The sequence below is a fragment of the Phyllobates terribilis genome, unplaced genomic scaffold (assembly GCF_046119375.1).
Source record: "Phyllobates terribilis strain yellow unplaced genomic scaffold, ASM4611937v1 Scaffold_7__3_contigs__length_470593459, whole genome shotgun sequence".
NCBI classification, from domain to species: Eukaryota; Metazoa; Chordata; class Amphibia; order Anura; family Dendrobatidae; genus Phyllobates; species Phyllobates terribilis.
The window spans coordinates 141,664,871-141,692,114 of NW_027362767.1; the positions used below are offsets into that span (position 1 = coordinate 141,664,871).

Genomic DNA, 27,244 nt, shown 5'->3' on the forward strand with positions numbered 1-27,244 from the left:
TTCCCTTTCCCTCCTTACCTGGCCGAGGACTGAGAGCGGCCATACCCTTGTATATAGTTGCGCTTCCTAAAGCGCCCCCTACCGGTTTTATAGGAAAACCATTTTTCTAGAAAGACTGTCGCACTGTACCCGGTCACACGTTGCACAGTGACCGGAGGAGGAGCCAGAGGCGACGAGAAAGTTTTATATATATAATGTTTTATATATTTTATATGTTTATGAAAAATTTTGTATGTTATGTGATGTTTTTGTCTTACAGCCCGAGGACGTGCTGTGATTTACCAGGGGGGAATGTAGCACCCTGAGGATTCGGCTGCTACAGGGGTATTGCACCTCAACCCAGAGGTGTGATATTCCACTCCCGGGTAAGGATGGAGTGTGGAACTGAGCTCGGTAGGCTGCATGCACTACACACATCCCATTTCCGAGGAGCAGACCGACGGTACTCCCACTTAGAAATGTGCAGGTACGACCGAGTCTGTTCCTGGCTGGAGTGGGAGGGGGGTGGTACATCCCAAGTAGTGTAGGGGCAGATAGGGGGAGCAGCCTGGGTAAAGATAGGAGCTCATTGGGTGCTGGTCACCTGAGCTCACACATAGAGGGTGTATATAAGGTGGGCACCAACTAAGAACAGGGTCAGTTGCAGAGAGGAAGTCAGCGAGCAGAGGAGAAGAGAGACCCAGAGTGAGAGAGGAGAGAGAGAGACCCAGAGGGGGCAACAGAAGAAAAGGACTCCAAGACCCCAAACTAAATCCCCGGGTGAAGAGTCGGCACAGGGTACCGGAACCCAAGCTGGTGGGGGCAAAAACACTCCCCAGCCAGAGACCGGAGACCGTGGGCAGCGTTTGCCACGGTCACCCACCACATCCACCACGAAGGCATACCACGAGGAGGGTCAGGGAACCCAAGGCCAAGGGTCTCCCAACAGAAGGCCCGAGGGAGCTGGACCTGGGTGGATCAATAGTGGGGACGGCCAGAGAAAGGACAGAAGGAGAGCTCAGGGTCACGCTCCGGACTTATTTGGGAGTTGGCTGGATCCAGAACCTGGTGGACGCAGCACGGCTCGGGAGGTCACTCGAAGCTGGAGTGACCAGAACATCAGCAGTGAGTAAACATCCTAAACTGCATAACCCGACTCTGTCTCTGATTGCCGTCTACACTGCATCACCACAACTCCCATCCTCTGCACCTGATCCCCCTGAGGCTATACCCCACCCGTTGGGGGTGATATCACCAAAGCTGCACCTACACCACCAGCCTCAGCGGACCCTGCTGCAGCGGCGGCCACAGTGACCGCAACACAACGGGTGGCGTAGTCGACATTAAGAACTTAGTAACATCTGTAGGACTGCCACATACAACTGAGTTTGACACCCTGGGCACGGACCGGGTCACAGCCACTCGGAGACTACAACCCCCATCTGATCCGGCTCCGGATATTCCCATAAAGAATATGGCCCAGGGGGCGCGTCACATCGACATTTGAATAAAATAAAAAGCTATGGCAGGAAATCCAGGAGGACCCCACTGCTGACACAGAGACATAAAAAATCTGGACTGCAGTTTGCCAAAATGAACATAAAGTAAGCCAAAATCCTTCTAGGAAAGCATCTTGCGGACAGATGAGACCAAGACAGAGCTTATTTGTAAAGCATATCATTTTACTATTTACCGAAAACAGAATAAGGCCTACAAAAAAAAGAACACAGTACCTACAGTCAAATATGGTGGAAGTTCAAATATGTTTTGGCTTTTTTTTCTGCCTCTGGCACTGGGTGCCTTGACTGTGTGCAAAGCATAATGAAATCTGAAGATTACCAAAAAAAGCGCTGGACAATTCTGAAGTGGCCAGCAATGAGTCCGGATCTAAATCCCATTGAACACCTGTGGAGAGAATTTAAAATTGCTGTTGGGAGAAGTCGCCTTCAAATATGAGAGACCTGGAGCAAAAGTTTGCAAAAGAAGAGTGCAAGATTCCAGTTGAGCGGTGTAAGAAGCTCGTTGATGGTTATAGGAAGCGATTGATTGCAGTTATTATTCCAAAGTGTGTGCAACCAAATATTAAGTTGAGGGTGTCAACAATTTTGTCCGGCCCATTTTTGGGGTTTTGTGTGAAATTATGTCCAATTTGCCTTTTTGTCTGTTATTTTTTGTTTTGTTCCAAAGCACAGAAAGGAAACAAACATGTGTATAACAAAACACGTGTAACTGCAATAATTTTCTGGGAGAAATAATTCATTTTCTGGAACACTTTAAAGGGTGCCAACACTTTCGGCATGACTGTAATGTTAATGCCGTTATTGAAGGACCGGCATTAACGGAATTGTCCAAGGTTGAAGGTGTTTTCGACTACCTAGTTACCCCCCACCAATCTGATGCTGATGACTAAGCTAAAGAAAATATGATCGATATCATAGTAGTGCCCATTGTTATGTCAGAGCTCTGGTTCTTCTGGATGCTGCTGTGTTCAAGTGCACAAGTTTTTGGAACAGAAACTTATGAAAACTCTCCAATTACTTCCCCAAATCTCAAAACTTTGAGTCTCCACTCAGTATCCGCTTGGAAAATTCAGCAAAAGACTCAGTGTGCACATAGCCTTAGTAAATTTTAATTTTAAGATTTTCAGAATGTGAAAATAATTATCTATCAATAAACATAAAACCTGATCATTTAATAAAAAGGTTGTCATTAATTATTTGGCCCTCAAACTGTGAACAGGTCGCACGTGTGTAGAAGGAATGGGACTCTACTCATAATAAGACCAATAATTTACCGATATGTAAAAGCAAACTGGTTTCCTTCGAGCTCATTCACACGTCGTTTTTTCTCAAATGAGTACTATCACTATTTTTCACTGATAGAACTCATACCTATGAAAGTCTATGGGGCTGTCATGATTTTTCTGAGGACTTAGAGGGCTCTTTCTTGACCCGATCTAGGAAATCTTCTGGCAGGTTACTTTCCTGGTAGCATTTACTTCCAATAGACCGGTCCCCGGCTGGGCGCTCTCTCCAGTTACTCTCCATTTCTTGTACCTCTCCAGGACAAGGTGGTCTTCATCCAGTACCTTCCTTCTCCCTAAGGTAACTTCCAACCTTAATGAGATCATTCTACGTTCCTTCTGTCTTTCTCTCATCTGTCTGTTAAATCCTTATGGTCTGTGCACCCATTAAGGATTTGGTGAAGAAATTTCTCCACCATTTCTGCATCTCTTGGCAGAAAACCACAGCGGCAAAAATTGCATGTTTTTGCTGCGTTTTTACTTGCATTTTTGCTGAAGATTTTCCCCCACTCATTAGTATGGAAGAAATCTGCAGCAACAACGCTGAAAGAATTGACATGCGGCAGATTTATATGCGCCAAATCTGCAAGTCACAAATAAGCAAATTCAGGCGTCTCATTCATTTTGCTGCCATCAGGAATCCATTCAGGTTTTGTAACAAATCTGCACTATAAAAACGCAGAAAAAATGCAATGTGTGCACACAGTCTTAATCAAATTGGACTTACTCAGAGCAGTGTGTCAGTACCTGTCAGTGATGGTCTCATTCAGATGTTCATACTGTCTGATTGTTCTTCTAGAAGGATCTTGTCAAGGGCTCTCTATCTCCAAGCTTCCATCTCTCGGTTATTTTGGAAGTTTATAAGGTTTAGGACAGAGTGCCTCTGCCAGGGGTTAAGGCTCACTGCACCCAGGCAATGGGGGACTTCTGGATTGTTCGACCATCAGGCTTCTGTTCTGCAGCTCTGTAAGTCTGTGACCTGGTCCTCCATCCGTGCATTCTCAAACTTTTACAGAATTGTTACCTTTGCATCCGCTGCCTTGAGTCAGGGTAGATAAGTGCTGCAAGAGTCAAGCACCCAGATTACGGCCTGAGGGATCTGTCTGACTATCCCATTACCTTGTTGGTCTGGCATTTTTTTCTGTTTCCTATCCTAAAACAGCTTTGTGGCATCCCATGGCTTCCTGTGTCCAGGGCCGGCTCCAAGTTTTTGTGGGACGTGGGCGAAAGAGTCTCAGTGGGCCCCTTTAACACATACCACGATTCATGATGCCCAGATACCACAGAGAAATATATATATATATATATATATTTATATATGTAACACCTGCACAGGGAACTGTCAAAGCAGCTACTGGTATACTGAGACTTACAGTCACTAAGAAGAGCTTTGCAGCTGCTGTTAAACAGGGACCTACAGACATTAACAGTTTTTCCCCTGAGCTGCAGTTGACTACAATTCCCAGGGACCCTTGTTTCAGTCAGATGACACAGCCTGGAAGGATAGAAGGAGAGAGAGTGGAGTGGATGAGGAGGGACTTGGGGGAAGGAGCTGGGGAGGAAGTGAAAGCGAAAGTGCAGAGGGAGAGGAGTGTGCCAACTTGCTGTGAAGGACTGAGCACTGCAGATCTGCATTCCTCTATGCTGCAGAGTGTCGCTGTCCCGTCTGATATAACCACGCTGCTGGAGAGAGCGCAGTCTTGTCACCCTCTGAAGCAAGTTACATCAAGGATTCGGAGGGTTCTACCGGCACTCCCACCGTATAAAGGCCTGAATCCTGCCACCCCCAGCTGGTGTCCAGAGAACCATCTGACCGTTTGAGACACACAGTGAGCGCTCTTCTGAGACTTGTGGTTCTACCAGCGCTATTTACAGTGAGTACACTACAACCTAGACTATTGACATTAATATTCATCTAAGTGCACCAACAGTTCTAACTTACGCGCCAACATCCGTGGCAACTGGGCCCCAACGTTTGGACTGAGTTAAAACAAAAAGGAAAACCTGCTATGTTTTCTTTGCAGGGTCGGAGTAGAAATAGATTGTGATGTGTATAGGACTTTTACAGAGCATAGTTACTTGTATTGTATGTTATTCCTTTTAAACCCACCTAAGTTTTGCTGCATAGCAATAAACCTGTTAAACGGTTCTACTCCTGTTCCCTGTGAGTGTGTACTGAGCTGTGGCAGGGGCTTCCTGAATCAGCCCCTGGCAGAAGATAACAATCCTTCTGCAGTCCCACAGAGAGAGCTCCAATCAAGATTCGGGTGGAGGCACTTCACCCTAGAGAGGTGAGACCCCCCCCCCCATAACACCCAGTGTACCGTGGTAGCTCTAAAGGGGTGTTAAAAAAATATATATATATATTAGTACAATGCCAAAGATTTCACTTCTTACCTTACATGAGTGATATCTATTGTAAATTCTACAATAGCTCAGAAACTGGTGAATCCTCGCAGTGCACAGTGCACAGTATAGTCCTCCATACACTATCATGGGCCCCATATATTGCTCCATACAGAATAATGGCCCCACATAGTCTTCCATACAGAATAATGACCCCACATAGTCCTCCATGAATGGAATGACATTTTGACGGGATGTTCCCTTAATCTTATGGAGCTCCTTATAGATTATGAACAAAAAAAAGTGAAAGAGCTGGATCTAAAAATCAAAGAAATAGAAAATTCTTTGACATAATTTTTAGACAATGCCACATATAAGAAGCTGAGGTCTGACATTATGGACAGAATGGAAAAATTAGAGGATACTATTGTTGAGAATAAACAAAAAAAATATGAAAGAGAAGTTAAAGATTATGAGACCGGACATGTGTATGACTGGCGACCCCCGCAAAGACCCTATAGAAATCCTAGATCTCCAAAGAAACCAAAATCCATTTTAAAAGGTGAAAGTGGCAATAAGATCTCAGGAGGTGGAGGGACACCACGAGTCACTTTTAGCTCCTCTGAACCTGAAACGACAGATGGGGACACGGAAGAAGATGAAAATGATTGTTATGGTTTAGGAGAAGGATCTAGTGGGGCAAAAACTGGTGTAGCTCCAAATCCGGATCCAAACCAAAATCCTGCAGGAGAGCGGGGCGTAAGCACAGATCTAAAACACAGGAAACACAATTACAGGACGAGATACCGCAAATAAATCAGTTTACAGTCCTAAATCAATCTGCATGTATCCTTACGAACAATGAATTGAAAATATTGCGCAAAGGGCTTAACTTTGTGCCAAAGGACAATGGTGACTTTTTTTCTACAATCTTGGATGTCAACAAATTTGTGAGAAGACTGACTATCAGGAAACATTTTTTTGACCAGGATCAATCAGCTGCTGAAACTAATCCTTCTTTTTTGCCAGTTAATGAGTATGCAGGACTTTCGGTTAAAGAACAAGTTACCCTGACAGAACTTAATTCCTTATCTGATTTTTCACAAAGGGACAATCTTCTTGGTGATAACAGTGTTGTTTCTAAAGTGCCAAACATAGATTTTTATCCCTTACAATCAAGAGCCCCCATTATGGATGAGTTTCAGCTTTCTGTGGAACGGGAATTAAAATCTGTATTTTCTAATTGTAATAAGGGGGATAATCTATCTAAGGGAGAAAGACAAGCACTAAAAAATATACAAAACAACCCAAACATTGTAGTGAAGAATGCTGATAAGGGGGGATCAGTGGTAATATTGGATAAGACCCTATATGTAAGAGAGGTTAATAATATTCTAAATGACAGCCACTCATACAGAAAAATTGATGGGGATCCAACCCGAACTATAGAGGAAAAATTGGGGAAAATTCTACAAGAAGGGGTAGCTTTAGGTATTCTTAATTTAAAACAAAAAGAATTCCTATTACCAGAAAATCCCAAAATTCCTATTTTTCATGCCCTACCAAAAACTCATAAAGGGCTTTTTCCTCCTCCATTTAGGCCTATAGTGTCGGGTGTGGATTCACTATTGGAAAGACTAGGTTCCTGGCTAGATGAGAGACTGCAACCATTGGTAGTTATGTCACCCAGCTATCTGGAAGACAGCAAACATGTACTATCAGTAATGCTAAATCAGAACTGGGATGATAATCTCATGTGGATTACCTGTGATGTAAAAACATTATATTCTTGCATTCCACATGGTTTAGCTATGCAAGCATTGACAGATCAACTAAACACATATTCCAATTATTCTGATGTAATGAAAGAATTTATTCTGGATGTCACTCTATTTTTGCTTCAGAACAATTACTTTATATTCTCCCACCAGTTCTATGTCCAGTGTCAGGGATGCTCCATGGGAGCCAAATTCTCCCCGTCCCTGGCTAATCTGTACATGAACTGGTGGGAGTCCAAATTCATCTACTCTCAATCTAACCCTTATTCACACTGCATAGAACAATACCTGCGGTTTATAGATGACATCTTGATAGTGTGGAAAGGATCAGATGATTTAGTCCCTGGTTTTAATGATTACATTAATGATAATGATTTAAATCTGTCTTTTACAGTAGATACCAATAGGGATACGATTTCCTTTCTGGATATACAGCTGAGTGGAGATAGTTTGAATAGGAAAGTAGACTGTCAGCTTTTCCGCAAAAAAATCTCAGGAAATTCTATTTTGCCTCCAGTCAACACCCACAACATGTAATCAGGAATATCCCCACCGGGGAATCTATCAGAGCTCGAGGTGTTGTACTGATGACAGAAAATATAAGGAGGAATGTGACAACATTAAAAAGAGACTCCAGCATAGGGGCTATAATCATAAAACCATTGAAAAAGCTGAAATTAAAGCTAATGAAAAAAGCAGAGATCAGTATCTACTCCAGACAAAAAAATCACAGGAAAGATTTCTCTAAAGAAATGATCTTCTCCACCACATATCATAGCAATTATTATAAAGCAATTAATGTTGTTCGAAAACATCTACCATTATTAACCACTGACAGTACCCTTAGAGAAATTCTAAAAAATGGTTGTAAATTTGTTCCAAAAAAAATCCCTGACAATAGGAAATGTGACCTCCGAGAAAATCCAGGTAAGATAGGTCGCACATGGTTGTCCGCTAAGGGCTCATTCAGATGCGGGCAGAAGTCATGCGGTTTATGCAAATTCATGATAAATAATAACAAGTCTGTCATAAGTAATGAGGGTCAAGTATTTAATCTGAAGACTTTCGTGAACTGTGCTACTGACCACTGTGTCTATATCATTTTTTGCACAATATGCAGAAAACAATATGTGGGATCTACAAGCCGTAGTATAAGAAAAAGACTGTCGGAGCACATTTATGACATTAACAATGTCACTACCCGCCGTCTTTCGGGGGCTTCCAAACATTTTTTGTATGAACACAAGGGGGATTTAAGTAGCCTGCGAGTAAGTGCTTTGGAATTTGTTTCTGCTCCCCGGCGAGGTGGAGATAGGGTTAAATTACTCCAGATGACTGAAGCTCGATGGATCCTAAAACTAAACACCAGACACCCAGCAGGACTAAACCTAAAACATGAATTGATGTATCTATATTAATAAAATTGGGACAAATTGAGGCATTTAATAAATGGAAATAATTTTTTTTATTTTTTTTTTCTCCAAAAAGGAGAGGGAGAAAAGAAGAAAAAAAAAAAAGAACGAGGAAATTTTTTTTTTATTTTTGTTATCAATCTAAGGGACTCTATAATCAATGGTATACAAAACAAAACATGCTTATTACGTTTTGTAATAATTTCCAGCCATTTTCATATGGTTTTAAAGTGGAGAGTTTTTTTTTTTTGGAAAAGTATGCCCTTGAAATCAAATGTTAGAACAATAATTTTTAGAAAATAGGTAATGATATCTTTAGAAGCTCTTATTGTTACATATATATTTAAATAGTACATCAATTGTTTATTCAATGAATTCACATATATAAAAAACTTGGGTAAAAAGTGATCAAATAATTAGTGCATTACTAAGTGACAGTTCACATTGTAATATGTTTGTAGAGGATGGATGTACTATAGGGTTAAACTAGTGTTGGGATCACTGCTAGTCTTGAATTAGTGACTCTGATATCACAGCTGATTTTGGTGGGTGTTACCCTTGGCAGCTTTCCTTGACTGTTTTCCTTGAAAAGTGCAACATTTATTCAGTACTTTATGCTATGACTAAGGGTCAAATATGATCCGAAACGCGTAAGCCTACACACGCTTTTATCTCTGTTGGAATTGTATTTTTTTAACGATGGGTTAAATAAAGACTTTTTGTAATTTTTCTACATCGTGTGCTGGAAAACTATTTTTTACTTTCACATAGTCCTCCATACAGTATTATGGGCACCACATAGTCCTCCATACAGTATTATGGGCACCACATAGTCCTCCATACAGTATTATGGGCCCCATATATTGCGCCATACAGAATACTGGTCCCCATATAACGCTCCATGAAGAATACTGGTCCCCATATAACGCTCCATGCAGAATACTGGTCCCCATATAACGCTCCATGCAGAATACTGGTCCCCATATAACGCTCCATGCAGAATACTGGTCTCCATATAATGCTCCATACAGGATACTGGTCCAATATAACGCTCCATACAGAATACTGGCCCCCACATAATGCCCCATGCAGGCTGTGCCCCCACATAATGCCCCATGCAGGATGTCACTCCCCCCCCATATAATGCCCATGCAGGATGTCACTTCCTCCCCATATAATGCCCCATGCAAGATGTCACCTCTCCCCCATATTTTGCCCCATGCAGGATGTCACCTCTCCCACCCCCATATAATGCCTCATGCAGGATGTCACCTCTCCCCCCCCCCCCATATAATGCCCCATACAGAATACTGGCCCCCACATAATGCCCCATGCAGGCTGTGCCCCCACATAATGCCCCATGCAGGATGTCACTCCCCCCCCATATAATGCCCATGCAGGATGTCACTTCCTCCCCATATAATGCCCCATGCAGGATGTCACCTCTCCCCCATATTTTGCCCCATGCAGGATGTCACCTCTCCCCCCCCCCCCCCGTATAATGCCTCATGCAGGATGTCACCTCTCCCCCCCCATATAATGCCCCATACAGGATGTCACCTCTCCTCCCCATATAATGCCCCTTGCAGGATGTCACCTCTCCTCCCATATAATTCCCCATGCAGGATGCCAGTTGTCCCCCCCCCCCCCCATATAATGCCCCATGCAGGATGTCACCTCTCCCCCCCCTCATATAATGCCCCATGCAGGATGTAACTTGTCCCCCCCATGTAATTCCCCATGCAGGATGTCACCTCTCCCCCCATATAATGCCACATGTAGTATGTCACCTCTCCCCCCATATAATGCCACATGTAGTATGTCACCTCTCCCCCCATATAATGCCCCATGCAGGATGTCACCTCTCCCCACCATGTAATGCCCCATGCAGGATGTCACCTCTCCTCCCATATAATGCGCCATGCAGGATGTCACTTCTCCCCCCCCCCCCCCTTATAATTCCCCATGCAGGATGCCAGCTGTACCTCCCCCCCCATATAATGCCCCATGCAGGATGTCACCTCTCCCCCCCCATATAATGCCCCATGCATGATGTCACTTGTCCCCCTCATATAATGCCCCATGCAGGATGTCACCTCTCCCCCCCCCCCCCCCCCATATAATGCCCCATGCAGGATGTCACTTGTCCCCCCCCATATAATGCCCCATGCAGGATGTCACCTCTCCCCCCATATAATGCCACATGTAGTATGTCACCTCTCCCCCCCCCCCCATATAATGCCCCATGCAGGATGTCGCCTCTCCCCCCCCCCCCCCATATAATGCCCCATGCAGGATGTCGCCTCTCCCCCCCCCCCCCCCATATAATGCCCCATGCAGGATGTCGCCTCTCCCCCCCCCCCATATAATGCCCCATGCAGGATGTCACCTCCCCCCATATAATGCCACATGCAGTATGTCACCTCTCCCCCCCCCCATATAATGCCCCATGCAGGATGTCACCTCTCCCCCCTCATATAATGCCCCATGCAGGATGTCACCTCTCCCCCCCCCCCCCCCCATATAATGCCCCATGCAGGATGTCACCTCCCCCCCTCATATAATGCCCCATGCAGGATGTCACCTCTCCTCCCATATAATGCCCCATGCAGGATGTCACCTCTCCTCCCATATAATGCGCCATGCAGGATGTCACTTCTCCCCCCTTATAATTCCCCATGCAGGATGCCAGTTGTCCCCCCCCCCCCCTCATATAATGCCCCATGCAGGATGTCACCTCTCCCCCCTCATATAATGCCCCATGCAGGATGTCACCTCTCCCCCCCCCCCCCCATATAATGCCCCATGCAGGATGTCACCTCCCCCCCTCATATAATGCCCCATGCAGGATGTCACCTCTCCTCCCATATAATGCCCCATGCAGGATGTCACCTCTCCTCCCATATAATGCGCCATGCAGGATGTCACTTCTCCCCCCTTATAATTCCCCATGCAGGATGCCAGTTGTCCCCCCCCCCCCCCCATATAATGCCCCATGCAGGATGTCACTTGTCCGTCCCCCCATGTAATTCCCCATGCAGGATGTCGCCTCTCCCCCCATATAATGCTCCATGTAGTATGTCACCTCTCCCCCCCATATAATGCCCCATGCAGGATGTCACCTCCCCCCCTCATATAATGCCCCATGCAGGATGTCACCTCTCCCCCCCCATATAATGCCTCATGCAGGATGTCACCTCTCCCTCCCCCCCTCATATAATGCATGCCCCATGCAGGATGTCACCTCTCCATCCTCTCATATAATGCCCCATGCAGGATGTCACTTGTCCCCCCATATAATGCCCCATGCAGGATGTCACCTCTCCCCCCCCCCCCATATAATGCCCCATGCAGGATGTCACCTCCCCCCCTCATATAATGCCCCATGCAGGATGTCACCTCTCCCCCCCATATAATGCCTCATGCAGGATGTCACCTCCCCCCCCCCCCCCCCTCATATAATGCATTCCCCATGCAGGATGTCACCTCTCCATCCTCTCATATAATGCCCCATGCAGGATGTCACTTGTCCCCCCCATATAATGCCCCATGCCTCTATACATATACAGTATATGAATAAAAAAAATCAATACTTACCTCACTTCTCACCTGCTGCCGCTGCTCCAGACTCCTCAGTGTTGCTGGCATCTTCCAGTTCTGCGCTGCCTGTGACAGATCTAGAAAAGAGAGAGCGGTGGAAAGACATCACCGCACCCTCTGACCTGAGACGTCACAGTGCAGCTGCTGCGGAAGAGACCGGAGCTGCTGTGGCGGCTCAAGGAGAGGTGTAACATTCCTGGCGGCGTGCTTGCATGGTGCACCACCTCCCACCACGCAAGACTGCAATCTTACCTGTCAGTCCATGCTGCACTCTTTGTTTCAGTTCCTGCTGTGTCCATGTCTCTTGTTTGATTGCTTAGGGCGTCGGCGCGGCTTTCTGCTTGTTTCTTATAGCTACCTTGTGCACAGTCCTAATGCGTCCCCAGCCTATTGTTGTGAGTCACTGGATACTTAAACCCCCTCCGCCCAGTAGGAGGTGCCTGAGCAACACCTTCACTCAGTTTGTCTTTGCAACTGAATTGCCAGGTCCTGTCCTGTATCTAGTCTGTTTCTGCCACCCTGGGCGCTGTATACCCAGGCCTGTTACCTGTACTTGTGACTTTAGTCAGTTTCCGCCACCCTGGGGGCTGAGTTCCCAGGCTCGTACCTGTATCTTGTTCCTGGTTCAGATCCTGTCTGAACAGTGTCCTAGTCCGTTACCTGTTTGTCTCTGTCTGTACCTTTCCCTTTTCCTGCAGTATCTGAACCTGCACCTAACTCCAACTCGTTGTCTCTGTACTTCTGTTTGTGAGTTTTGAGTCCACTCGCTACTTCATTGCAAGTACTTTGTGTGTATCTGGTTCTGCTCGTTCTGTTTCCCTGCCTCTGTATCTAACTCCTGTATTCCAGCTATCTTCTTGTGTTCTCCAGTCTGTTCCATGTGACCAGAGCCCTGTTCTGTCTACCGCATCTGCGGGTTTTGCTTTGCTGTGCTTGCTCACCCCACCTGCGTTTTTGCTCTGCTTTGCTTGTTCACCGCATCTGCGGGTTTTGCTCTGCTTTGCTTGTTCACCGCATCTGCGGGTTCTGCTCTGCTTTGCTTGTTCACCGCATCTGCGGGTTCTGCTCTGCTTTGCTTGTTCACCGCATCTGCGGGTTCTGCTCTGCTTTGCTTGTTCACCGCATCTGCGGGTTCTGCTCTGCTTTGCTTGTTCACCGCATCTGCGGGTTCTGCTCTGCTTTGCTTGTTCACCGCATCTGCGGGTTCTGCTCTGCTTTGCTTGTTCACCGCATCTGCGGTTTTACTCTGCTTTGCTTGTTCACCACATCTGCGGTTATGCTCTGCTTTGCTTGTTCACCACATCTGCGGGTTTTGCTCTGCTTTGCTTGTTCACCGCATCTGCGGGTTTTGCTCTGCTTTGCTTGTTCACCACATCTGCGGTTTTGCTCTGCTTTGCTTGTTCACCGCATCTGCGGATTTTGCTTCGCTCTGCTTGTCTACCGCACCTGCGGCTGTGTTCCTGTATCCCAGTCTGTACTGGTCCCTATCCTGCCTGCGTTTCTACCTGCCAGTACCCGCCTCTCTGCATGTCAGCCGTGCCTGCCTGTGTCCACCTGTCTGCACGCCAGGCGTGCCTGCCAGTGCCCACCTGTCTGCATACCAGCTGTGCCTGTCAATATCCACCTGTCTGCATGCCAGCCGTGTTTGCCAGTACCCACCTGCCTACATGCCAGTCTAACCTGCCTGTTCCTGCATTCCCCGGTGTGGGTCAACAGCTGTTACCGGGGTCTGACCTGGAGTAGCACCAGGTCCCTCTGCTCGTTTCCTCCCTGGTTCATGGAGTCGACTGAGCCGCCGTGCTACCTTGGATGGGTTGATACTTAGTTACGCCCCTCCAGGCACTCCTCGGTTCATGGTACAGTGGGATCACTAATTACGCTCACGCCAGTCAGTCCGGGCGCGAGCGTAACAAGAGGTAAGTATTGTGCCGGGGGTGGAGGGCGCTGGCACCGGCACCGCACCGCTCATGGGTCCCATAGCACACCAGGGTGCCCGATGGTGAGTGGGCTCCCCCCCCTCCTGCTCAGGGCCCCGGCACTTGCCCGGGTGCTGACGCCAGGCCTGCCTGTGTCATCCAGTAAAACAACCAAGAAAAGAGGATTTTTGTACTTACCTAAAATCCCTTCTCTTAGCCTTCATTGGGGCACACAGCACCCACCCTTATTTCTTTTTGGGATCCCTTTCTCTGTTTTACTGCTCCATTCTTAGTTAATCTATAGCTTGTCCTATGGATTTCTCACTAACTGGTTTAGTCCGGTGTCTGCAGGTTTTTGTAGTCTACAGGAGAGAGGCCGACTTCTTCTTAAAGTGTAATTCTTAGTCTCAGCCTCCAGGTGGCAGCAGTGAACACAAATGGATTCCTATTTCCCCCAGTGAGTGATGGCTTAAAGAAAAGGATTTCATGGTGAGAACCAAAAATCCTCTCTTAATAATAATAATAATAATAATAATATTTTTATTTATATAGCACTAACATATTCCGCAGCACTTTACAATTCAGACAATTTACAGACATTATGGGCACTCTCCCCATTGGGGCTCACAATCCTATCCTAATTCCCTATCAAAATGTTTTTGGAGTGTGGGAGGAAACCGGAGGACCCGGGGGCAACCCACGCAAATACGGGGAGAACATACAAACTCCTTGCAGATGTTGTCCTTGGTGGGATTTGATCCCAGGACCATAGCGCTGCAAGGCTGCAGTGCTAACCACTTTTGTGGTTTCTTATCCGAGAAAAACTGATGAAATATTGATCAAACGCTGATTAAAAACTAAGAATCCATACGTATTTGACATGCATAATTAAGACTTTTTACGCAACAAAACCTAAAAACTGATAGTAAAATTAAAGTATTTTTCACTTGTTCAAAGTCTTGGCTTTAGCAGCACTAGAGTAGTTTCTGTTAGTATTTTTGCTCATGTTACACATTTTATTGTTCTATGGTAGTGTCAGGGATTCACAGGGACGACACCGAGGAGATCACACCATATCCCAGCGCTGCCGTCACTCTGTCAGGATTGAGCAGGAATTCGCACGCACACGAGCTCGATTACTCACTACGTAGGTATCGGCAAGCGCACACTGAGGGTATGGCGTACACACCTCCTGATTCCAACGCATGGAATATGTGTATACGCCCCAGTACGGTCACTGCCAGCTTCACGATAGCCCACTTATTATTATTCGCATCTACCACCAACCAAATTTGAAATATAATACAGGCCTGGTCGGACGCCTGCGTTCTGGTAGCGTACGGCTTCAGGGGAGGAAACAATTACAGAGCTAAAGAAACAGAACTATTAAATTTTATAGTTAATCCAAAATGGAGGAAGTGTTTATGAAAAACATACGAAAGGTTTCACAAAATGAGGCATTACAATACAGAATATACAGTTACACATATAAAATAAACAGGGATTAAAGAAGACTTGCTATAAAAGATCACAGAGACGATTCAGTATAGCTGGAGGGGAGGCACTCCAATTTGATTTGACCGTTATCGAACGTGATCCTTTGCTTATAGAATCTATACCCCCTGCAATGAATGCTGACCCCCCCCCTTCGGCTGTGTCTTTTATGCCGAAGGGGGAGACCTACCCACACACCCTCTGTGATGACATCACGTGGGCTGGGCTCCAGCCTTCATATTTTTATTAGAATCTCTAACTTCTGGGATAACTTATTGCTGGTTGATCGCAGAAGTTGGCAAGTGACGCCATATTTTCCATAATAAATTTACCTTTTTTTAGAGACCACACATGACATACCTGTGGTCTGTTATTTTGTACTTTTGCATTACCGCTCACTGGGGGGAGCATACAGCTATGGAAAATTGTGCATATTGTTCCTCAGCTGACCCTGCCACTAAAAATATGGGTCCCATTATTATCGGAAGTATAGAACTTTAGATATTCCATATTTCGTTTCGGTGCTGGACAGACTACAGATTTCTGTTAAGCACAAAGATTTTGCAAATGAGAGTGACCCTGCTATAGTGTGGAGTGTGACAGAGTTCCTTTGAAGCCCAAGAGCTGTATTCTCTGTCTTTCAATCTCTGGCCCATCTGCTCAAAGGTGTTTATTTATCACAGGTCAGTGCTAAGAGGAACTGCATTCCTATGTTAAGTAGAATGGCCTATTGAGCTTTTTATACTGCTATTTGCATACAGACAGCCCAGTAGATTTTCAGCTCTTCTCCTGTGACAAATGGTAGATTGGAGGGGGAATGCGGGGTTTCAGGGGGAGAGAGAAATCCTTAATATTTTCTTAATATTTTTATGGCAACTCCCCCTCTTTGAGGCAGCGTAGGGGCCAATTTACAGATCACCCCTTAAGCCTACCTCCCGGCCCACCTTTCCTGCTGATCCAACAAGCCGTGGACCCAACTCGCCAACCACTCTGACCGACTGGGGACCCAGCTTTCTGATTACCCTGACCCATTCGGGGTACATTCTACCCCCCCCCCCCATTGTTACCTGGGGAGCTGAGCTAACTATGGGGCAGCCATGACCGGCCATGTCACAGTCCGTCGTGACACTGGTCGGCAGAACGGGACCACGTTCCCTATGATCCCCGTGTATCTCCCCATCCTTTTTCCTTACCTCTGGAGCCGTGCTAGTCATGGGGCAGCTACCACCAACCATATTACCATCTGGCGAGACACTTGTCACCTGCACGGGGCGACCTACTTCCTGGTGTCCATGCCTGCTCCCATCACCCATAGCACTTATACTGGCTCTCTTTAGGGGATCCTCAGCAGCATCACCCCACGGTGTGAGGTGGCTGAGTTCCCCTTTACCACAACACACATTTTTATTATACATGACATTGACATGATTGACAGTGGCATTACATGACATGTCATATCTGGGAGGGTTGTCAGGAATGTATTTGGCAACCAACCGTCCCAGATCAATTCCCAATAGCATATTAGTGGGGAGATTCTCTGATACCCCCACTTCCCTTAACCCCCTCCATGCACCCCAGTCAAGGACACCTCGGGCCATCGGTATGGGACAGCGAACACCCCAAACCTGGTGACAGTCAGGGTCTTCCCAGGAATGAGTTCTTCTGGTAACACAAACTCAGGGCGGATGAGGGTACGTTCTGAGCCAGTGTCCTTAAGGCCAACAGTAACGGTGTTGCCCACAGTAACTGGTTGTAAGCTCTCATTGGCCCTTCCAATCGCCCCACCCGCAAAAAGAATGGCTGCAGTATGCCCTGAGGTCTCAGGTGTGGTGTTCATCTTCTGCCTCTCTGGGCAGACATGGCTGATGTGACCCGTTTGGTCACAAATATAACATGGGAGTCAAATGCAGGCCGGGTGTTGGAAGATGAGGCAGAACCCGCTGAGGGCCGGCTGGCTAGAGCACTGGGGGTGGTTGTAGGCTTAACCCCGCTCCAGTGGGCGACGGCTTACTTCCACACCTCCGGGGTGTGGATGGCATCATAGGCATCCGCGATCTGGGCAGCTTTGGCGGCTTCCTTCGGCTCCCGGTCCAGCACAAACTGTTGCACTTACACTGGGCAAAGACAAACAAACTGGTCCTTCACCATTAGATCCTTCAGGTCCTCGAAGGTGGTGACTGACAGTCCTTGGACCCACTGCTCAAAGTTGGTTCTGAGCCCATCCACCACATCACTGTAGCTATAATGTGGTCCACGTTGGAAGGGCTCTGAACATTTTCTGGTAAACCTCTGGAGTCAGCTGGTACTTTTTATCAGGGCCTGCTTAATGGCCTCATAGTCATTATGGTTTCGAGGGAGAGAAGCAAAGACCTCCAGAGCTTTTCCTCTGAGCCCTGGAGTTAAGTATCTGGCCCACTGTTCCGCGGGCAGCTTGTACTGTCTGCAGGCTTTTTCAAATCCTCGCAGAAATATGTCCAAGTCCCCATCCTTTTCCCTCACAGGAAAATGCTCAAGATGGGTTTAAAGCAGTTGGCACTGTTGGACTCATGGATCTGCAGGGTGGATCGCTCCTTTTGAATCCGGGCTATGTCCAGCTGGTACAGACACTCGTCTTGCCACTCTCGCCTGGCTCGGTCCGCTAGGGCCCGTTGCTCTGCTCACTCCTGGAATTTTAGGATCAGCTGCAGTCGTGTGTCATGATCGTCATCAGCGAGCTGCTCCAAGGCCATCTGCAGGTGGGGGTCCACACTACCCTGGCTGCGGGTCTGGCTGGCAGTCACAGGTGGGACCCCTGCAGCAGCGCTATCCGGGCCTTGGCTAGTCGCTCCATCATTGGGGCTCTGCTGTCGGACAGGCTCTGCAGCATCTTGCAACTGTTCAGCAATCAGTTGGGCCTTGGTTTTGCCCTTGGGGTCGATCTGTCTCAGCTCACAGAGGGCAGTGATAGTGTCCTTTGACTGCTGGTGATACCATGGCTCTCCACGTGTAGCCATCATTGCCAAACAAAAGATAGGACAGTAAAACAAGAGAAGGGGGGGATGCAACTGCTACACATACAGTAATGTCCCAGATAAAAAAATATTAAAACACTGAGTCTGATTTTTTAAAACTCTGCACAGAATTCTCGCAAGAACCATGCAAGTTTTCAGTGACGGGAGTGATTGCCCAATCCGGCCACTGATGTACTGTGGTATCCCAATGCTTGCCCCCAATTTGTCAAGGAATCACAGGGATGACACCGGAGAGATCACACAATATCTCACCGCTACCATTACTCTGTCAAGATTGAGCAGGGATTTGCGTGCACACGACCCCGATTACTCACTACGTAGGTATCGGCAAGCACACAGTGAGGGTACGACGTACACACCTCCGGATTTCAACAAATCGAATTCAACGTATGCACATGTATACGCCCAAGTACGGTCACTGCCAGCTTCACGATAGCCCACTTATTCGCTGCCATTTCCGACCAAATTTGAAATATAATACAGGCCTGGTCGGACGCCTGCGTTCTGGTAGCATATGGCTTCGGGGGAGGGAACGATTACAGAGCTAAAGAAACCGAACTATTAAATTTTATAGTTAATCCAAAAGGGAGGAAGTGTTTATGAAACATATACAAAATGTTTTACAAAAGGAGACGTTACACATACAGTATAAAATAAACAGGGATTAAAGAAGACTTACTATAAAGATCACAGAGACGATTCAGTACAGCTGGAGGGGAGGCGCTCCAATTTGATTTGACCGTTATCGAACGTGATCCTTTGGTTATAGAATCTATACCCACTGGCAATGAATACTGACCCCCCTTCAGCTGTGTCTTTTATACCGAAGGGGGAAACCTGCCCACACACCCCCTGTGATGACCTCATGAGGGCTTGGCTCCATCCTTCATATTTTTATTAGAATCTCTAACTTCTGGGATAACTTATTGCTGATTGATCGCAGAAGTTTCCAAGTGACGCCATATTTTCCTTTATGAATTTACCTTCTTTTAGAGACCACACATGACAAAGCGGCGGTCTGTTATTTTGTACTTTTGCATTGCCACTCACTGGGGGGGCATACAGCTATGGAAGATTATGCATATTGTTCCTCAGCTGACCCTGCCATTAAAAATATGGGTCCCATTATTATTGGAAGTATAGAACTTTAGATATTCCATATTTCGTGTCGGTGCCGGACAAACTACAGATTTCTGTTTCGCACAAGGATTTTTTTCAATGAGGGTGACCCTGCTATTGTGTGGAGTGTGACAGCGTTCCTTTGAAGCCCAAGAGTTGTATCCTCTGTCTTTCAATCTCTGGCCCATCCGCTCAAAGGTGTCCATTTATCACAGGTTGGTGCTAAGAGGAACTGCATTCGTATGTTAAGGAGAATGGCTTATTGAGCTTCTTGTACTGCTATTTGCATACAGACAGCTCAGTAGATTGTCAGCTCTTCTCCTGTGACAAATGGTAGATTGGAGGGGGAATGCGGGGTTTCAGGGGGAGAGAGAAATCTTTAATATTTTCTTAATATTTTTATGACAGGTAGGTTATCTGTTTTTTTTTTCTAGGGACATAAAAGTTTTCTGCTTTGTCTCATAACATTATTCCATCAAGCCTAGAGATGAGCAGCGGTATTTAAATGGAACCCGCACCTGTGCCTGTGTGCATCTGGTCACACCGGCCCTCTGCGACACTATTGTGGTGGGCTGATGGTTTACTATGACAGCCAGAGGTCTGCTGTCATCTTGGTCCTCCGATGAAGCTTAGCTGTAGGCTAAGATTTTCACTATATATAATACTAAGTAGTAAGTAAGTAAGGTAAGTAAGGGATACTAAGTAGTAAGGAGTAGGGGGACCCGCATCTCTAACTATAGCCCTATCCATATCTCCATTCACATTATTCTTATTCTTAATTCTAGTCCTATCTTTATTAGTGTTGAGCCACCCCCGTAGTGTTCGGGTTCGGTTCGGTTCGTCGAACACCGGGATGTTCGAGGAACTGTTCGTCGACCTGTTCGTCGAACACCTTAGAACACCGTCGAACACCGTTAAAACCAATGGCAGGCAAACAAAAACACATAGAAACACATAGAAAACACCTGCAAAGGTGTCCAAAAGCTGACAAAATGCTCAGAAGACACTCTCTTTAAAAAAGCCGGCCGGCAAATTCAGCAGCGGCATACACCGGTACCCGACAATTTAGACAAGAAGGAATAGAGCATCACACATAGATTAGATAGATAGAAACATGTCAGTCACACATATAAGAAGCACAGTGACAGTGTTGGTTACTGCACTTGTCATTTAGTGTAAAGGATTTATTAAAAAAAATATTAGTGTTTTCATGCACCGTCTCTTTAAAAAAGCCGGCCGGCAATTCAGCATCTGTACCCGACAATTTAGAACAGAAAGATAGAGCATCACACATAGATTAGATAGATAAAAACATGTCAGTCACATATATATGAAGTACAGTGATAGTGTTGGTTACTGTACTTGTCATTTAGTATTAAAATAAAGGATTTATTATTAAAAAAATTGGCGTAGGGTTCCCCTTAATTTTAGGCTCTAGCGGAGGTTAAGCAGACGGCTGGGGCAGATGTTTGAAGCCTGGGAAGGGGGTAATACCCACGGAGCTTCCCAGGCTACTAATATCAGCCCCCAGCTGAATACATAGCCTTTACTAGCTATTAAAATGGGGGACCCCCCAAAAAAAATGACGTGGGGTCCCCCCTAATTTAATAGCTAGCAAAGGCTAGGCAGACAGCTGGGGGCTGATATTAATAGCCCAGGAAGGGAGCCATGAATATTGGCCCCCTCCCAGGCTAGAAACACCAGCCGTCAGCCGCCCCAGAAATGGCGCATTCATAGGATGCGCCAATTCTGGCACTTAGCCTCGCTCTTCCACGCTGCCATGGTGCGGTGGCAGGGGGTAATAGGGTTGGGGTTGATGTCAGCTTATAATGCCAGCTGACATCAAGCCCAGGTTAGTAATGGAGAGGCGTCTATAAGACACCCCCATTACTAACCCCATAGTCAAAGTTAAAAAAAACACAAACACCCAGAATAAAGTCCTTTAATTGAAATAAAGACACAATCCTTTATTGTTCTAAATTAAACCATACTTACCATCACGCCCATTCCAGCTGAAGCCAACGATCTCCTGCAATAAAAGAAAAATAATAAAGCAACCTCATCCTTACCTTTCCATGGTTCCCACGACAGCTTCAGCTCTGCTACATCGAGATGACAGGCTGGACCGCAGCAGAACGCTGCCATCCAGCCTGTCATCCCGCAGACACTGAGAAGCGCAGGCTTGCTTGCGCTGCTCAGCGTCTCTCTGTGACGACATCCAGATGAGCCGAGTTCATGTCCAATGAACTCGGCTCACCTCATGCACGTCACTGACAGCGTGGGAAAATTCTCCTGCACTCAGCGCTTCAGCGTGGGAGAATTCTCACACTGAAGCGCTGAGTGCAGGAGAATTCTCCCACGCTGTCAGTGACGTGCAGGAGGTGAGCTGAGTTCATTGGACATGAGCTCACCTTATGCACGTCACTGACAGCGTGGGAAAATTCTCCTGCACTCAGCGCTTCAGCGTGGGAGAATTCTCACGCTGAAGCGCTGAGTGCAGGAGAATTTTCCCACGCTGTCAGTGACGTGCAGGAGGTGAGCTGAGTTCATTGGACATGAGCTCACCTTATGCACGTCACTGACAGCGTGGGAGAATTCTCCTGCACTCACTGCTTCAGCGTGAGAATTTTCCCACGCTGTCAGTGACGTGCATGAGGTGAGCCGAGTTCATTGGACATGAACTCGGCTCATCTGGATGTCGTCACAGAGAGACGCTGAGCAGCGCAAGCAAGCCTGCGCTTCTCAGTGTCTGCGGGATGACAGGCTGGATGGCAGCGTTCTGCTGCGGTCCAGCCTGTCATCTCGATGTAGCAGAGCTGAAGCTGTCGTGGGAACCATGGAAAGGTAAGGATGAGGTTGCTTTATTATTTTTCTTTTATTGCAGGAGATTGTTGGCTTCAGCTGGAATGGGCGTGACGGTAAGTATGGTTTAATTTAGAACAATAAAGGATTGTGTCTTTATTTCAATTAAAGGACTTTATTCTGGTTGTTTGTGTTTTTTTTTAACTTTGACTATGGGGTTAGTAATGGGGGTGTCTTATAGACGCCTCTCCATTACTAACCTGGGCTTGATGTCAGCTGGCATTATAAGCTGACATCAACCCCAACCCTATTACCCCCTGCCACCGCACCAGGGCAGCGTGGAAGAGCGAGGCTAAGTGCCAGAATTGGCGCATCCTATGAATGCGCCATTTCTGGGGCGGCTGACGGCTGGTGTTTCTAGCCTGGGAGGGGGCCAATATTCATGGCTCCCTTCCTGGGCTATTAATATCAGCCCCCAGCTGTCTGCCTAGCCTTTGCTAGCTATTAAATTAGGGGGGACCCCACGTCATTTTTTTGGGGGGGTCCCCCATTTTAATAGCTAGTAAAGGCTATGTATTCAGCTGGGGGCTGATATTAGTAGCCTGGGAAGCTCCGTGGGTATTACCCCCTTCCCAGGCTTCAAACATCTGCCCCAGCTGTCTGCTTAACCTCCGCTAGAGACTAAAATTAAGGGGAACCCCACGCCAATTTTTTTAATAATAAATCCTTTATTTTAATACTAAATGACAAGTACAGTAACCAACACTATCACTGTACTTCATATATATGTGACTGACATGTTTCTATCTATCTAATCTATGTGTGAAGCTCTATTCTGTCTGTTATAAATTGTCGGGTACCGCTGCTGAATTGCCGGCCGGCTTTTTTAAAGAGACGGTGCATGAAAACACTAATATTTGTTTTAATAAATCCTTTACGCTAAATGACAAGTACAGTAAGCAACACTGTCACTGTACTTCATATATATGTGACTGACATGTTTATATCTATCTAATCTATGTGTGAAGCTCTATTCTTTCGGTTCTAAATTGCCGGGTACAGGTGTATGCCGCTGCTGAATTGCCGGCTTTTCATGTTTCACTGTTGGCACTGTTCCCATCGATTTCGGCAATCACTGTAATGCCACAACCACCATGGCTGTGGCATTACAGTGAGTGGCAGACAATCCCTGCATGATTGGTGCTCTAAATAGCACCAGACATGCAGGACACGCTTTTGGTGCACGAACAGTTATCGAACATAACCTCGAACAGCCGAATTTTTTGCAAATCGTTCGGGTTCGTCGAACAACTCGAACACCGCCCAAAACAGCTCGAATTTGAGATTGGCGAACAGTTCTAGTCGAACACCGCTCATCTCTAATCTTTATACCCTCTATCCAGAACCACTGTCCCAAACCTTTCCTAACCCCTATCCCTAACCTTAGTTCTAACCATATCATTAACCTAGTCCTAAAACTATTTCTCACAACAGCCCAGTTTTTAAGCTGTATCCATAATCGTATACCATTCTCTGTCCCTCACCATAGACCTATCATTAAGCGTATATATAATGTTGCTGCTAACCCTATCTCTCAACATAGCTATATCCCTAGCCAAAGTAAAAATATGCCAAATCCTATTCCTAACCTAGCCTGTAAAAAAAGGAGATACTATTTAGCCCTTTAAACAGAATAAATCTTCTATTATTAGTGCAGACTATACCTCACAGCTAACGCTTCTGTCTGCCACGCTACAGGTCATGAGTTTAAATCCTGCGACTGACTAAATTTCACAAAAGGATGACAATTAATTAAATTCTTATGAAAACACTTTCTCCCAAAATTCATGACAAAGAAAAAATGTACAGAAGAATAAAATCATTACTGGAGCATCTGACAAACCTATAGTATAGCTTGTCTCTAATTTGGCATGGGACCCTATCCTAATAGTATCATTTTATACTAACCCTATTCTTAAACCTAACCTTTAATAGTAGCCAACTAGCCATGAAACTAGACGGCTTTAGTGAGAGGTTTGATGATTGTATCTTTTCAATAGGTAGCACTTTGCTTCATTCTGTGAAGGTCTTCTCTCAACAATTTACAGATTAAAAGGTGTCAATCTGAAAGCAGGCCAATAATTACATGAATTAAAATATATACAGTTGTGCTCAAAAGTTTATGTACCCCGGTAGAATTTTTGCTTTCTTGGCCTTGTTTCAGAGAATAAATTTTTCTCCACTCATGGTTATTGGTTGGGTGAAGCCATTTATTGTCAAACTACTGTGTTTTCTCTTTTTAAATCTTAACCAAAAACATCCAAATGACCATGATCAAAAGTTCACATACCCTGGTGATTTTGGCCGGATAACATGCACAGAATTTGACACAAATGGGTTTGAATGGCTACTAAAGGTAACATCCTCCCCTGTGACCTGTTTGCTTGTAATCAGTATGTGTGTGAACCGCCCCTTGGGCCGTGGGGTACCCGGTGCCGGGCCGGTCGTTGCTGGGGGATGTCACAGTGGCGGTGATCTGGTCCGTGACCCAGGGCAGTCAATAAAAAGGGGAATATTTACAGGGGATTATAGTTTATAAAGTTCGTGACGCCACCTGTGGTATGCGGCCAAAGGAGCCGCCGCTGCGGAGCAGGTCCTCTGGAGCTGTTGTTGCTGCAGCAGGGATGGTGTGGCTCTCCACAGGTAGAGCTAGCTCCAGGGCAGAGTAGATGTTATAGGTTGTGCTGGGCGTTGTAGTGCAGGGTTTGATGGCGCAGACAATAATCACAGAGTGCAGTCTTCCGAGTTTACTCACAGTTGTTAAGTTCCTCAGGTTGCACTGGCCAGCTTACAGCCTCCCACGTCACGCTGTGTTCACCAAGCAGGGGTTCAGCAATCCCCCAGATAATTCAGGAGCACTTAACGAGACCCCTTTCTGTGTGCCTTTCTCAGTCGTCTTCCTGCGCTGGCTCTCACCCTCCTGCCCTGTGCCTCGCAACCAGTGTCCCAATCCAGTAGCCTCGGGTCTTGTCGGGCGACCTGCAGTCCCCTGGACCCTCTGTGGCCACCTTCTCGGCGATATACAGTACAGACCAAAAGTTTGGACACACCTTCTCATTTAAAGATTTTTCTGTATTTTCATGACTATAAAAATTGTACATTCACACTGAAGGCATCAAAACTATGAATTAACACATGTGGAATTATATACTTAACAAAAAAGTGTGAAACAACTGAAAATATGTCTTATATTCTAGGTTCTTCAAAGTAGCCACCTTTTGCTTTGATGAGTGCTTTGCACACTCTTGGCATTCTCTTGATGAGCTTCAAGAGGTAGTCACCGGAAATGGTTTTCACCTCACAGGTGTGCCCTGTCAGGTTTAATAAGTGGGATTTCTTGCCTTATAAATGGGGTTGGGACCATCAGTTGTGTTGTGCAGAAGTCTGGTGGATACACAGCTGATAGTCCTACTGAATAGACTGTTAGAATTTGTATTATGGCAAGAAAAAAGCAGGTAAGTAAAGAAAAACGATTGGCCATCATTACTTTAAGAAATGAAGGTCAGTCAGTGCGAAGAATTGGGCAAACTTTGAAAGTGTCCCCAAGTACAGTTGCAAAAACCATCAAGCGCTACAAAGAAACTGGCTCACATGAGGACCGCCCCAGGAAAGGAAGACCAAGAGTCACCTCTGCTTCTGAGGATAAGTTTATCAGAGTAACCAGCCTCAGAAATCGCAGGTTAACAGCAGCTCAGATTAGAGACCAGGTCAATGCCACACAGAGTTCGAGCAGCAGACACATCTCTTCAACAACTGTTAAGAGGAGACTTTGTGCAGCAGGCCTTCATGGTAAAATAGCTGCTAGGAAACCACTGCTAAGGACAGGCAACAAGCAGAAGAGACTTGTTTGGGCTAAAGAACACAAGGAATGAACATTAGACCAGTAGAAATCTGTGCTTTGGTCTGATGAGTCCAAATTTGAGATCTTTGGTTCCAACCACCGTGTCTTTGTGCGACGCAGAAAAGGTGAACGGATGGACTCTACATGCCTGGTTCCCACTGTGAAGCATGGAGGAGGAGGTGTGATGGTGTGGGGGTGCTTTGCTGGTGACACTGTTGGGGATTTATTCAAAATTGAAGGCATACTGAACCAGCATGGCTACCACAGCATCTTGCAGCGGCATGCTATTCCATCCAGTTTGCGTTTAGTTGGACCATCATTTAATTTTCAACAGGTCAATGACCCCAAACACACCTCCAGGCTGTGTAAGGGCTATTTGACCAAGAAGGAGAGTGATGGGGTGCTACGTCAGATGACCTGGCCTCCACAGTCACCAGACCTGAACCCAATCGAGATGGTTTGGGGTGAGCTGGACCGCAGAGTGAAGGCAAAAGGGCCAACAAGTGCAAAGCATCTCTGGGAACTCCTTCAAGGTTGTTGGAAGACCATTTCCAGTGACTACCTCTTGAAACTCATCAAGAGAATGCCAAGAGTGTGCAAAGCAGTCATCAAAGCAAAAGGTGGCTACTTTGAAGAACCTAGAATATAAGACATATTTTCAGTTGTTTCACACTTTTTTGTTAAGTATATAATTCCACGTGTGTTAATTCATAGTTTTGATGCCTTCAGTGTGAATGTACAATTTTCATAGTTATGAAAATACAGAAAAATCTTTAAATGAGAAGGTGTGTCCAAACTTTTGGTCTGTACTGTAGTTGCAGATGTGGCCACTGCACCTTGCAAGTACAGCAGCCTCCGGTTTCTAGCTGAGCCTTGTAGTTCTCCACTAGTTAAGGGGCCGGTCCCCTCTGCGGCTTGATCCCTCCACCTCCTGGCAGATTCGGGCGTACGAGTGGCCTCCAGCACTTCCCGTACCCCTGGGATCCCTTCTATTCCTGGAGCCCTTCTCCTGCTCCCTCTCCTCTTTCAGTCCTGGGCCTCTCACTAGGCCCGCCTCCAGAGCAGAGCTCCTGCAGAGCCCCT

The 27,244-nt window shown here is 46.2% G+C and overlaps 1 protein-coding gene across 2 annotated transcripts in view; it reads left to right on the forward strand.

Annotated features, from left to right (window-relative positions):
* The first annotated feature begins 4,329 nt into the window (after positions 1 to 4,329).
* The window catches only part of LOC141153992 (NACHT, LRR and PYD domains-containing protein 12-like), a 450,515-nt gene continuing 427,600 nt past the window's right edge, over positions 4,330 to 27,244 (forward strand). For both annotated transcript variants that reach the window (XM_073639348.1, XM_073639349.1), the window contains exon 1: positions 4,330 to 4,656. The gene's annotated coding sequence lies outside the window, so the exon portion shown is untranslated. The remainder of the gene's footprint in view (positions 4,657 to 27,244) is intronic.